Here is a 12,785-nt window from a genome sequence, read left to right as displayed (position 1 = left end):
GCATATGATTGCTATTGATGGTGATAGTTTACTATATCGAGAAGTTAACAATTAGGGATGTGTATGCATGTATTAGAACTCGTCAATAACACTGTTGTTATAGCATAATCATTACAGAACAAAGCGTGTTAGGAATACTTAGATGTGAGTGCTTGAGTTGACCTGTTAATGAATTGCCCATTATTCGAATGAATGATCTTTGAGAAAGTGCTGAATGTTTATTTAGAATAGAGTCAGTTTAATTCTACAATCGACAGGAAGATTTCTGTTGGAAGTGAAAGGCTCGACACCCAAGAGCGGAAACGTGGACGAGACGCGAAGAGCGCGTGGGTAATGTCAAAGTGACTCAGAGGTTTGGGGTTTAGGTGCAGTGCCGGAAGGAGCACGTGATCGGGAGAAACGGAAGTGCCAGGACAGTACATTAGTAAGGGTACCAGAGTATCAAAGACGACAAGAGGAGTGACAGATGAGTGACCGAGTCAACATCGGAAAGGAAACAATCTCTCTCTCTCTCTCTCTCTCTCTCTCTCTCTTAAGACCGTTTAATTCGTATGATGTTGATTGGCAACTTATATCAGGTCATCGATTTTACGAGTTTGAAAGAACTAAGATTGAGAAATTGTCACGGGAAGTATTGAATTCACTTGTTATATTTTAGTAAACTGTTATACTTTCCACCTTGAGCTATTTATACATAGGCCGTCGGGATTGCTTCCTGGGGGGCACGGAGCTGTTTAAATTTTAATTGTCCATCTTTCTCCGGTATGAGAAATAATACCGTAGGAGACATGTGACAGATTTATTGCGGGCCCAGCCCATGCGTCAAAGTTAATTGTTACGTGTGGCGCTATCCAATACAAAATGTGCTGCGTGAGCTTCTACTAAATGTTTGCACCCTTGCAAAATAATCTACAATTCGAGAAACTTTGTCAAAAGCTGATAAACACTACATTATACTGGACACTATAGTCATATTGGACATTGTAGATTATACACTATAATTAGATATTTGTAGATTACCCTCTACTTCCGAATTGCACAAAAGGCCTAATTTCCAAATAATAAAACGTTGTACAAGACAGAGGAAACTAGGTCAAGTCACATGCCTGAAGTAAAACTATCAATCATTTTGTTTTACCTGTATTCACTATCCTACTCTAATTTGTCCGTAAAGTAATCTATTCGCTCATTCTTCGATCCCTCCATCCATATATCTAGCAATTCGATCATGTTCTTGTCAGATCTAGTGGAGTCATGATGGGCTGAGATAAATACACATAGGACAACATGTATAATATACATGGAAAACCTACTTAACTTGAAATATTAATTGCCCGGGGCAGTAAAGTAAGTGAAATACTAGGATTGTGATTTTACCTATCGAGACTCTGAATCACTAATTAAATCCGTCAAATTAGTTCTGTCTGAGAAACTCTGTGTATACAAGAGCTTTTAAAAATAAGTTTCTTTTTAATACTTTTTTTACTATTTTTACTAACAGGTCTAAATTGTTAAGCTGGAGTTTAGAAAATTGTATCGTACGAACATTTTTTACGTGCGATTGTTTATTGCATTTTGTGGGCAGAGATATTAATAGCTATCTTCGCGAAACTACATGTGATAAAATCAGTCACATAAATACATATATGTACTAATCCTAGGGTGGACAAAATACGGCCCGCAGTCCGGATCGTGCCCGTGTCCTGGTTTGATCCGTTAATTTCATCATAGGGTGTGGCTTATCCGGCTGCGCCCTGCAGGAAGTTGCCCATGCCTACATCAACCGATATTTGTCTCGACTGATATATATTTATTATATCTATGTATAATAAAAGAGCGAGCATGTCTTCTTTTTTACTAGGAACATTCCTACATTTAAGAAAAGAAACCCCAAAATCTTTCAGATGAAGTATCTTCCTCCATGAAGGCACCGATGATTTACTTAATTATTTTTCCAGGGGCGACGCGTGCTTATGAACTTTAAGATAAAATGAATAAGCGTCTCGTAAGAAAGCCAGTTTCTAATATTTAATGATAAATAACGATTTAAATAAACGTTTACAACAACATCTGTAATTTCTTTTAGGAATAAGCAACCTTCCAGAATTTTGGCAGTAATTATGTGAATTACTCAGGTTGTGAGCTATTTTTGTAAAAAAAACAAAAAAAAAAACAAAGTTTTACGCAAATGAGATTACGCACAAGTTACTAGGGAACATACGACTTGAGAAATTATGTATTGGAGCAAGTGATATCTTATTTCCATATCAGGAGATTGTATCTCTCTTCTGGAACTGAATTTCGTGTTTCCAAGTCAGCTAATATACAGAAGGTGAGGAAGCGTAGTCAATGGCATAAGGAGCCGGAAAAAGATATGTATAGTAGCAAACCAAGCATCGATGGCGTCGTATCTGACCTGATACACGGCCTTGAGTACAGTTGAAGAACTTCACATGCCTGAGACCATTTATCAGTCCAGCATAGTTGATTCAGCATTCCTTTGAAGCGTGCTCCGTCTGATTTATTACGTAAACAATTATGGGGTGCAAAGTCTGACAAAACATAAAGCGACCAAATTAAGTGACGGTCTGCCAGATCGACAAGTTCTGATTCTTCCACACGAACACTCCACCACCCACCCACTATCCGCACACCCACCCCAGCCACTACACGTGTCCACAATTAAGGAGTTAGTTGTATGTGCCAGTGACTGATGTGCCTGACCTAAAGACTGAATAAAGTAAGGCGACACCACAACCACTTCCGCATTCATTTATTACTAAAAAAAAGAAACTTTATTTGTCATTTCAAAACGCTAGAGTACAGAGTATCATAACTGTATTACAGTAGTAAATAAAAATGACAGCTTAATCAACACGTTCGTCCATGTTCCTGAAAAGTCGAGGAGCGGAGAAATGTTGCAATAACCAATGTGTCCCTTCAGTTTTAGGGAACCTTATAGACGTACTTCATGCGAGTGGAATTCTGCACTGTAACAAATTATCTACCAAAAAAAAAAAAAAAAAAACAAGACCAAGCATACCAAGTCGTTGTAAAATCTTCCATCTGATTTCAGTTTCACCTCCTTGACAGATCATCACAAGCTGGAAAGAAACAAACTGCGGTCATATATGTTCTCATTACTTTGATGTTTTTTTCTTCTTAAAATGCACCTGTTATATTGTAGTATTTTGAAAACTTATATGAAGTAATAGCCAGAGATCTCAGGGTCAAGGTTGTTTTCATCAGTTGGGTTTCTTGTCCCTAGTCTCCTTTCTTAAATTTAAATAATTAAATAATTAATAAAGACTTAGGTATGATGTAAATTCCATAACCTATCCTGCTCATTTAAACTGCGGCCTAGTTGGCCCGGGGGGGGGGGGGTACAATAGGTCTGGTGTACCCTACCTTCAGAAATGTAGAATAGGCCAGACGTACCCTCCCATTGGGGAGGTAAAATAGGACCGATGTAGCCTCAGAGTATGTTCCAGAGGATCCCGGCACATTATTGGAAGAAAAATACTTCGTAAGGTCAATCAAATAGAGACAAGAGCAAACATCTACTTGCGACTGAAAAATGGGGCGGGTTCGAATCCTACCGCCAGATCAGACGGGATGGGCTACGTGGTATGCCATTGGGCAAGGCATTTTACTTGAATAATCTCGGCACTAATTACCCTTAAATTGCTGGGCCGTAAACACGTAACAAAACTAATCATTTTAAAATCTGACATTTATCGATTACTAAAGAAAATTGTATGTACGGATCAATTAATTATTGAAATTGTTTCTTTAATTCATTACATAATTGATTAATGTTTGTGCTAAGTTACATATTAACAAAGCTGCAAATAGTTTGTGAACGAAGGAATGTGAAGTTACGAAAATTAAGACCTGTATGCAGTAGGCATGATTCATCACGCATATATCTTTCATAAAGAAATATTTTTTAGGAAATGAATATAAGTTTAAAATTAGAACTATGGTGTAAGTAATTAAGGGAAAGAAACTTAACCTGGGAATTACTATCTCGAAATGGAAACGAAATTTTTAAACGAAATGAACAAACAAGAGCCCGAAAAAAAAAAAAATCAATCTAATTTTAGGGTATCTTATTCTCCTTACATTCTTTCACGGGTATGCACGATTAACTTACATTCTTATGTGGATAAATTGGATTATAGCAAATGTGTACAAATTATAGCTTGCAGGGTACCCGTGCCTGTGCGAAATCAGTACCGTAATGTCGAAACATCATATGATCCAAATATGGTCGCAGCCTTTAAAACCGTGATGTGAAGGTCTAACTCTAAAGGATAAACGATCGGAACGTCAGTAGGCCATTTCCGTCAGGATATGAAATAATCTATGAAATAATTGTGGAAATACACATTAATTTGATGTGTTTGGCGATCCGCCTCTCAAGGAGTGCACCATGTATGTTCGAACGACATAGGCAAAGAAACTTCCGATTTTTCCTTTGTCTTCTTATGTGTGCGAGCATACCGGAGTTTTATTTTTATAACATAACCTGTTAAAAAATTGAGGACCACATGGTAGATGGTTTGTTCATAGCCAATAACTACAACAACAACAACAACAACAATAATAATAATAATAATAATAATCGTCATTCAATAAGGATAACACATTTGCAGTAGCGTCACTAGAGTTGGTGTCACCCAGTTAGGTAGCGACTGTGTCACCCCCATGAACCTCCTTCCTGAATAACAAAAATTCAAGAGTTTTATAGACAATCATTTTGGTGTCACCCCCTCTGATGGTGTCACCTGGTGCGGTCCGCACGCCCCTCACCCCCTAGTGACGCCACTGCACATTTGATCATGAAAAACTCATCTGGACATAGAACACAAATTAGTTTTCTACATTTGTTTCTCAGCATTGAACTTTCCACTGTGTGACAATCAATAAAAATCATATGTTAATATAAAATACCTTCAAAGATGACTTCACGGTGAAGTTCTTGTCAAAGGTTCACCTGCATTTTTTTGAGAGGCTGGACTGTTAACAGAGCAGCATGTAAACAGAACACATACTTCACTTCTGGATCGTCACCAAGGCCTTATTACTCACTGTGCACTGTCGCCGAAAGACACACGGACCACCACACCCTGAGCTCCTATTCTCAAAAATAAACAATTGCCTTTAAATCCCTACCAAAATATGCATAAATATAACTTCTATCAACACCAAAATGAGAGAGGAACAAATGTTCTAAATATAGACTAGAACTACATTCGTGGGTACTGAACCGGAACTATTTATTGTGACCTGATTCCATCTGCCATGTGGTACTCACCTTTTTAACAGGTTACGTTGTATGTCTCTATCACAGGTATGCTCGCACTCGCGCCGACAAACATACCGAATGTAAATGATTTGTAATAACATAACCTGTTAGAACATTAAGACAACAACAACAATAACAACAATAATAATAATAATCATAATAATAATAATAATAACTAAGTAGCAGTAGAGTGTTATTATTTTTATTATTATTTCAAGATAGCACATGTGGTCATTTAAAACTCATCTGCCATATAGTCCTCCACATTTTAACGTTATGGTTGAAGTCACTAGCACGCTCAGGTTTGCTCTCACACGCACCCACCCAGATTTAAAATGGATTCATATATGTAACAATAGTATCAACAGGTACAGATACGAACAACAGACTATATACAGGTGTACACGTTCAACATGTCAGAAGTCATACATACATAAAACAGAGCAAGTACAGATACTATCTAGATACAATGATAACATTCTGTATTCAGGTTTTTGAAATACCTCCACTACCATGACAACCTCCATTGACAGGGAGCTCTCTCGCAAATTTCTTAAAGCAGACGTGTTCTTCTTACTGACAACTTTCCTTTAGCTTCACTGCAGAAAGTGCTATTTTTGTTGCGTACTTTAAAACACGGTAAATTCTTTGTTTCGGCCTGAAATATTACATGCACTCTTCCTTGTGCATCGTGTGCATTCGTGTCAGTTTTTTAATCCAACCTCCATGGCAATCCTCAGTAAAGTCACCCGTTTATGCCAAACCTTTTGTTCTCCATTTGTTATCACTTCTTCTCTAGGATGGACTCCCACTGTGTCCTAATTTGGTGATCATGGGAAGAAAGGATTTTTTTAAAAAATCATTTCAGCGATACATGGAACTACATCATCATCATCATCATCATCATCATCAAAAACAACAACAGCAACAAAAACAACTTTACCAACAACAATAACAACAACAACAACATGATGATAATAATAATAATAATAATAATCGTCTTTTCCTTCTTCGTCGTCGTCATCATCATCATCATCCATAAAATGGCACATGCACCGATAATCTGGATACAAGGATAACATTCTGTATTAGGAGGATTTAATATATCGTTCCAGCTGGTTAAAAAAAAAATAATTTCTTTAATGAACTTTACAACGATTCTAGGGACTTTGAATTTCGTATCCCAAAGAAGTACAAAATTCCAAACGGCTAGCACTGATACAGTAATGGAGTTTTTAAAATGGAAGATTCTCGACCTAGGAATCTGTAGTTTGTTGTTGATCGAAGATTACGTACAATATTTGTTGATTGTATTTGAATTATGTTGCAGATATAATCCGGAGAAAGATTCTTTAGAGACATATGTCATGAATCCTTGAAAATAATGAATATGCTTAGGTAGCCAATGTGGACGTGAAAACAAAACAGTAAATTGAGCCGTTATATGAACAATCAGAATTGTATTCCCTTTTTGGAGTTTTTCCAGTAATGGATAGCTTATAAGTGGAAGTGTTTTCCATATGGTACTGCCATAGTCTATCAATGGTAGCATTTATCCAGAAAAAATAAAGTTCAAGCGACTGGGGAGGTAGAAAGTTCGACAGTAGTTTTAACAGAGTTATACTTTCGACTAAAAATTTAAATAGGAGATCGATAAATGAATCTAGCTATGGTCTCGATCACAACTAGATATCAACATGTTTTGATTTGTAACAAAGGGCACATTTAAGCCATTATGTATGAGTGGTAAGTCTATGTTTGTGTACAGGCTCTGCCTTTCTTTCCGACTGCTATACGTTTTGTTTTAGATGCATTAATATGCATTCTATCTCTTCAACCAAACTAATAGATGGTTGAAGTCAATTTGAAGTTTATTTTCAACAGAATCGAGCGATTTTGCAGATGTATGCGGTGTAGAATCTTCATCGAATAGGTCAGTGTTCGACCGTACTGGACACAAAGCTAACTTCCTAAACAGAAGAAAAAGAATAGGCTTTAATAAAGAGCCTTGAGGAACAACAACATCTTAAAATATGACTTGAGTAGAAAGTATATTTACCCATAAATAATAACACTCAGACTCTTAATGAGACATAATGTGAACCAAGTAACTGAGTCTATAGAAAAACTTTACGCTGATAGTCTTCAACTGAGCGCCGAATGGCCAACCAAACCAGATAGTATTCTAATGAGCACCGAATGGTCAACAGAATCAGATAGTCATTTGATGAGTACCGAATAGTCAACCAAACCCGACAGTCTTATAATGAGTAATGAATGGTCAACCAAACCAGATAGTCTTCTCATGAGTACCGAATGGTCAAACAAATCAAATATTTCTAACAGTACTTGTCAGCTTACTCCATCATCAACTCTCATACTTCCCTACATGGATCGGACATTAATGTCAGCGGCTGTTCGATTTTTTAAGTCTTGGACTGGTCTTGAAAGAAAGATATTTTACCGCAACCATGGCCAATAACCGATAACATGCTCTGTAGTCCCATCTTTTGGCTTCTATATGCACGGTTTCAGGACGGCCACGATTCTATGGGACCTTCCTGGCTTTGTCACATGGATGAGAATGAGCAGAGATTTCAACGACGTGCTCTTTCAGACACATTAGCTTTATTATTATATAACCATTCTACGCGTCTATGGACTGCCTGATTTTAAACTTAGAAGTTGTACTCTCATTTTGAAAAACACGCAGTTTCCATTAACGTGAATGAAAATGCAACGCACGACAATTTTTCATTACTTTCTGTCCGTCTGATTCTCCTTTCTTCTTTATCAAATCATATGATGCATACCTATTATTGTGACGAAGATGCCGTTCCACCTTCGTAACTCATGATGCATAGAAAATTTACTTATCGCATACCTATTATTTGACTTTTTCTATCCCTTGCATTCCATTTTTTAAAGCACCCCTCGTCTTTTGCAATTGACTCTTCTGCAGCAAAATCAAAACGACCAAAGTCTTTGAATGCCACAAAAAGAATCCCAAAGCCATAAAAATAAAAAAGATTAAATAAATGTTAACTATAGAACCACTGATATGAATATATGTCTAAATAAGTATAACGAGAAATATAATTTTTTCTCGACATGTGGCCCAATCGGCTAACGGTAGAATCATCTGTGGAAACACGATAAAGTATATAGTAAGACTTACTTCTCCAAATATGTTAATCTATATTACAGTTGTAATTCAAAATTAGTGACAACCGTAAAATCAGAGCAAGCTGAAGGAAAGCTCTTCTTCCAAAAGTATATCACTTATCATATTTTTTTTAAAACTTGATTAGTTAGTCGTTTTCATAACAATAACGGTGTTTTCCTCATGAACACTCTTGCCGTGCACATCCTACAAGACTATACGTTCTCCCCGTTAAAAGCAAAATCAATATTGATGCCGTTTGTGACTATTTTTTTTACAATACATTTTTTAATATATCTAGCTTATTTAAATACGAACTACAGAAACATATCAATTATTGTGGATTAATAATGACAGGACCACATGCGTTGAAACCACAGAGGAAAAGCAAGGAAAATGTGTGTGTGTGTGTGTGTGGTTCGAACCACTTAGGGAAATGTAAACAGAAGTATAACTCAGTTGATAGTATGCATCAAACAAAACACTTTTCTTGTCCATCAATAATACTGACCACAAATAGATTTTCAAAATGGTGTCTTGAATACTGATCGGTAAACGGTATGTTTGTAATATACTTTTCATTCATGGACCTGTACTGACAACGAAGAAGACGAAAACGACTGCCGCTGTTAGGTTGCATGTGGATGTTGTCACATGTGGTGTACGTAAAGCCCAATGTATATGACAAATTTACCACTCATTACATCTCTCACATTTGGTTGTTGTTGTTGTTGTAGGGTTTAACGCCATTTTTTCAGCATACGATAGGCTATACATGGCGGCCAGTATTAATGGTTGAGGAAGAACCAGGGAAAATCCCGGAAAGAACCACCGACCGTCGAGAAGCTACTGGCAAGCTTTCTCACATACCCACATTGGCCGAATCCGAGACTCGAACCTACGCATACAGAGGTGAGATGGCAGTGATCCGTAACGGAAAGCGCTTTAGACCACTCGGCCACTCAGGGTAAGCATTATTATTATTATTATTATTATTATTATTATTATTATTTGGTAAGCATTAGGATAATTACAATGCCCATTGTTCGGTTCTCTCTTCGTGCTGTTTCCTGTTGTGTTTAATATACAATGCAAGATTGCCCATTCTAGCTCTTACAAATGTTTCTTCCCCTTAACTGGTTTTACCGCCACACTCCATTTTAAGTATTATGATTCAATAATGTAGCATTGCTATTTAGGGACATACCATTTAATCTTTTGAAGGTGGGAAGGAGGTTTTATTTTTTAGAAAAATCTTTCTTTTAAACAGCTTGAAAACATTCTTGTTCTGATTGATAGCCCCAATCTTCGTTGAATAAAGTATCCCGAGGTTAAAAGAATCAAACACTAACCCGGCTGATAAGAAATCACTCCCCTTGTTGTGATCTTTAATGTGATATTCTAGTATGCTATACCCCACCCCCACCCCTATCCAGCATAGCCAATAGCCCTTCAACATTCATCGCCAAAACTACGAGGCATGCAATCCAGTATTGTTGTATAAACGATACCAGTTTAAAAATAGATTATCTATAATGCCTAAAATTAGATTCGTAGGTAAGTAAGTCCGAACAGCTTGGATATTCGGAACCTGGTAGTAATGAAGCTCTCGTCAAATTACCAAGTAAATATCAACGCATGTAATTGTTTGTGTTTATTCTATTGTTTTTCATTAAAAGCTTTTAATTAGATCATTTGTGTGTTAGGAAAGGTAACATACGAGGGAATAACGAGACGATAAGAATTACCGTGACCCAGAATTGTGTTTCCTACGAAATGTAAACATTTCAAAGAAAAGAGAGATCTAAATAGAACATAAAACCAAAACAATTGTCGATACTGGCGCACTGCCAAATAACTATACAGTTTTGTTTAGTGCTTGTTAAATTGTTGAGAACACACTTGTACAACCCACCTATCTTCCAGATTTGTGATCTCATTGTTGTTTCAATTTGTCGTGGTTATTTAGCCTGAAATCCGATGACCATATGCTTTTGTTTCAAAATAGCCGAAATAAAGATCAATTACTCCTATTTTTCATTTATGACGTATGATGTATTAAACGTGCACAAACCGCAAGATCACCAGTACTATCATGTTAACTCTTGATTGGGAAGAGATACTATTTATAAACAAATCCTTGTATATCTTGTATAAATCTGCCTCATAAGTGTGCAAGGGACAGTTGCTATGCACAAATTTATGGCCGCGTCCACTTGCATAATATGAAAATTCCTAAAATTAAAATACACAAATGAGGTCGAAAAGGTCCATTATTTTTTCGATAAGCAATAAAATAAAACATAAGAACATCATTCAATTGTCCTGTCAAGTCAAATGGAAGTTAGTAGAAAATGCAGTTTAATGCACCCCAGCCCCAAATTTATACATGCATTATTTGACGACCGAAGTTCATATTTCTACAGTTAAGCTCAGCCTGTAAACGCACGGTCTTTCCCTATGTGTTAATTTTAAGACAAAAGAATTCGTGTCCAAAACAGCTTGATGCGAATCAAAATGGTTGCCATCCTGTCCGTTTTTTACGTATTCAACTTGCCATTGAGTGCAAGGGTAGTTCGTATGCACAAATTTGATGTTGCATACACCTGCCTAATATAAAAAGTCTTAAAAACTAAATTGCAAAAGTCCATATTTTGGATAGCTATAATAAAGCAAAATATAAGAATATCATTCACTTGACTGACAAGTCAGTGTACAGTCATATAATAAAATGTTGACGCACCCCACCTACGAATGAATACATGCATTTGTCATGTCCGATGACTATTATTGAAAACACGTGATGTTCAGTACAAATAGAAGCAATTTCCCATGGTGATAATTTCCAAAAATATCGTGTACTTAATAGCTTGATGCAGTTCAAAATAGTTGTCATCCAGGGCAGTTTTTGAGATATTCAACTTGCCTTGAACCAACATGTCTACTGTAATAGGAGGCTAGCTCTGCTTCCGAGTCGACTATTTGTATTTCACTGGCTATATACTGTGCAGTGACTACATGAGGTGAACATGTCTCACATCCATTTCACGAACATAAGCCGATAAGACCGAATTCACAAATATGTCCATATCTTGAATTATTATACAATAATAGCTCAAAAAGTCACACCATAGTCTTATTTTAAGAAACTTGCCAGAGGCCAATTTACAAAACTGTCCCCTGTCATCTTAAGCCCATTTGTCTACTACTACGAGTGGCTATGTGTGCTTCATAGTGAACTGTCGGTACATAAAACTGTCTACATGCTGCGAAGTAACCATGGGAGGTGTACATACCACCAGGGCCGGCGCCAGACCCGGCCAGACTATCTGGCGCCCTAAGCAAGGTTAGATTCTGGCGCCCCCCCCCCCGGAAAATATCAATTTCAATATCTATAAACAATAATTTTTTTTTTTTTTTAAAATGCGCCCAATGAAATCAGCGTCCTAGGCGGCTGCCTAGTTTGCCTATATGGTAGCGCCGGCCCTGCATACCTCGCGTCAATTTCAGGAACATCACAAGCCCGAAACACCTAATTCACAAACATTTAAATATTTTTAATTATTAAACAATAATAACTGAAAGAGTAACATGACAGCCTTAAGTTGAGAAATTTGACTAGGGCTAATTTACGAAACTATCTCCTGCCACATAAGGTTACTCGAAAAGGATTTTATGCCACATTTACATTTGCATTGATCCAGCTGATGTCTGGATCTACGAGAAGGTTACTAAAATTCCTATTTTCAATGTATCAAGCTAGGACAAAGAGATCAAATAAATTACTGGTATAGATAATGCTTGAAAGGTTTTCATCTGCTCTTTTCAATAATATGTATTTTATATTATTTTCTTCATATTAATAGAACTTATTTTAGCTGATATATCCTGCACTAAAAAAATATAGTGAACGGTAAAAATCGATCAGTCGCCAATATGGCTGCTAATGACATCGTTTGGAAAGGTTCTGTTACCATTCATCAGATTAATGCAGATTTCAGTGGTGGAACATGAAAGCCCACACCCATTAGTTAAGTTACAAGTAACACGCTTAATAATTAAGCTTGTGGGTTATTCTTAGTTTGCTTAATAGAATGCAGATTTAAAACTACTTGCAGTTGCAGATGCAGCACCCGTCCGCTAGGTGTGTAGTTAGTCCTATCAGTTAGGAAGTATAATGTGCGTTTATTTTTCTGCAAATGTTGATGCAGACTTCTACCCATTATCTACTCATGGTTTAAGTATGGTTGGCTATCTGTACGTGGGTGGGTAAGTAGGGTATGAGTAATAACCGACTTAGCTGGTGACAAA

General features: G+C 36.8%; 1 long non-coding RNA gene across 1 annotated transcript; it reads right to left on the bottom strand.

Moving 5' to 3' along the window:
* Window positions 1–2,756: 2,756 nt before the first annotated feature.
* Window positions 2,757–12,679, bottom strand: LOC149772957 (uncharacterized). The gene is made up of 3 exons (XR_016417522.1): window positions 12,591–12,679; window positions 4,957–5,140; window positions 2,757–3,104 (listed from the first exon to the last, which is right to left on the bottom strand). It is a non-coding gene; the product is annotated as an uncharacterized LOC149772957 (long non-coding RNA).
* Window positions 12,680–12,785: the final 106 nt, after the last annotated feature.

Source organism: Sinohyriopsis cumingii, unplaced genomic scaffold (assembly GCF_028554795.1).
Source record: "Sinohyriopsis cumingii isolate HCF-2022 unplaced genomic scaffold, ASM2855479v2 utg000957l, whole genome shotgun sequence".
NCBI classification, from domain to species: Eukaryota; Metazoa; Mollusca; class Bivalvia; order Unionida; family Unionidae; genus Sinohyriopsis; species Sinohyriopsis cumingii.
The sequence above is the reverse complement of the archived record's forward strand: the minus strand, read 5'-3'. Positions and strand labels throughout refer to the sequence as shown.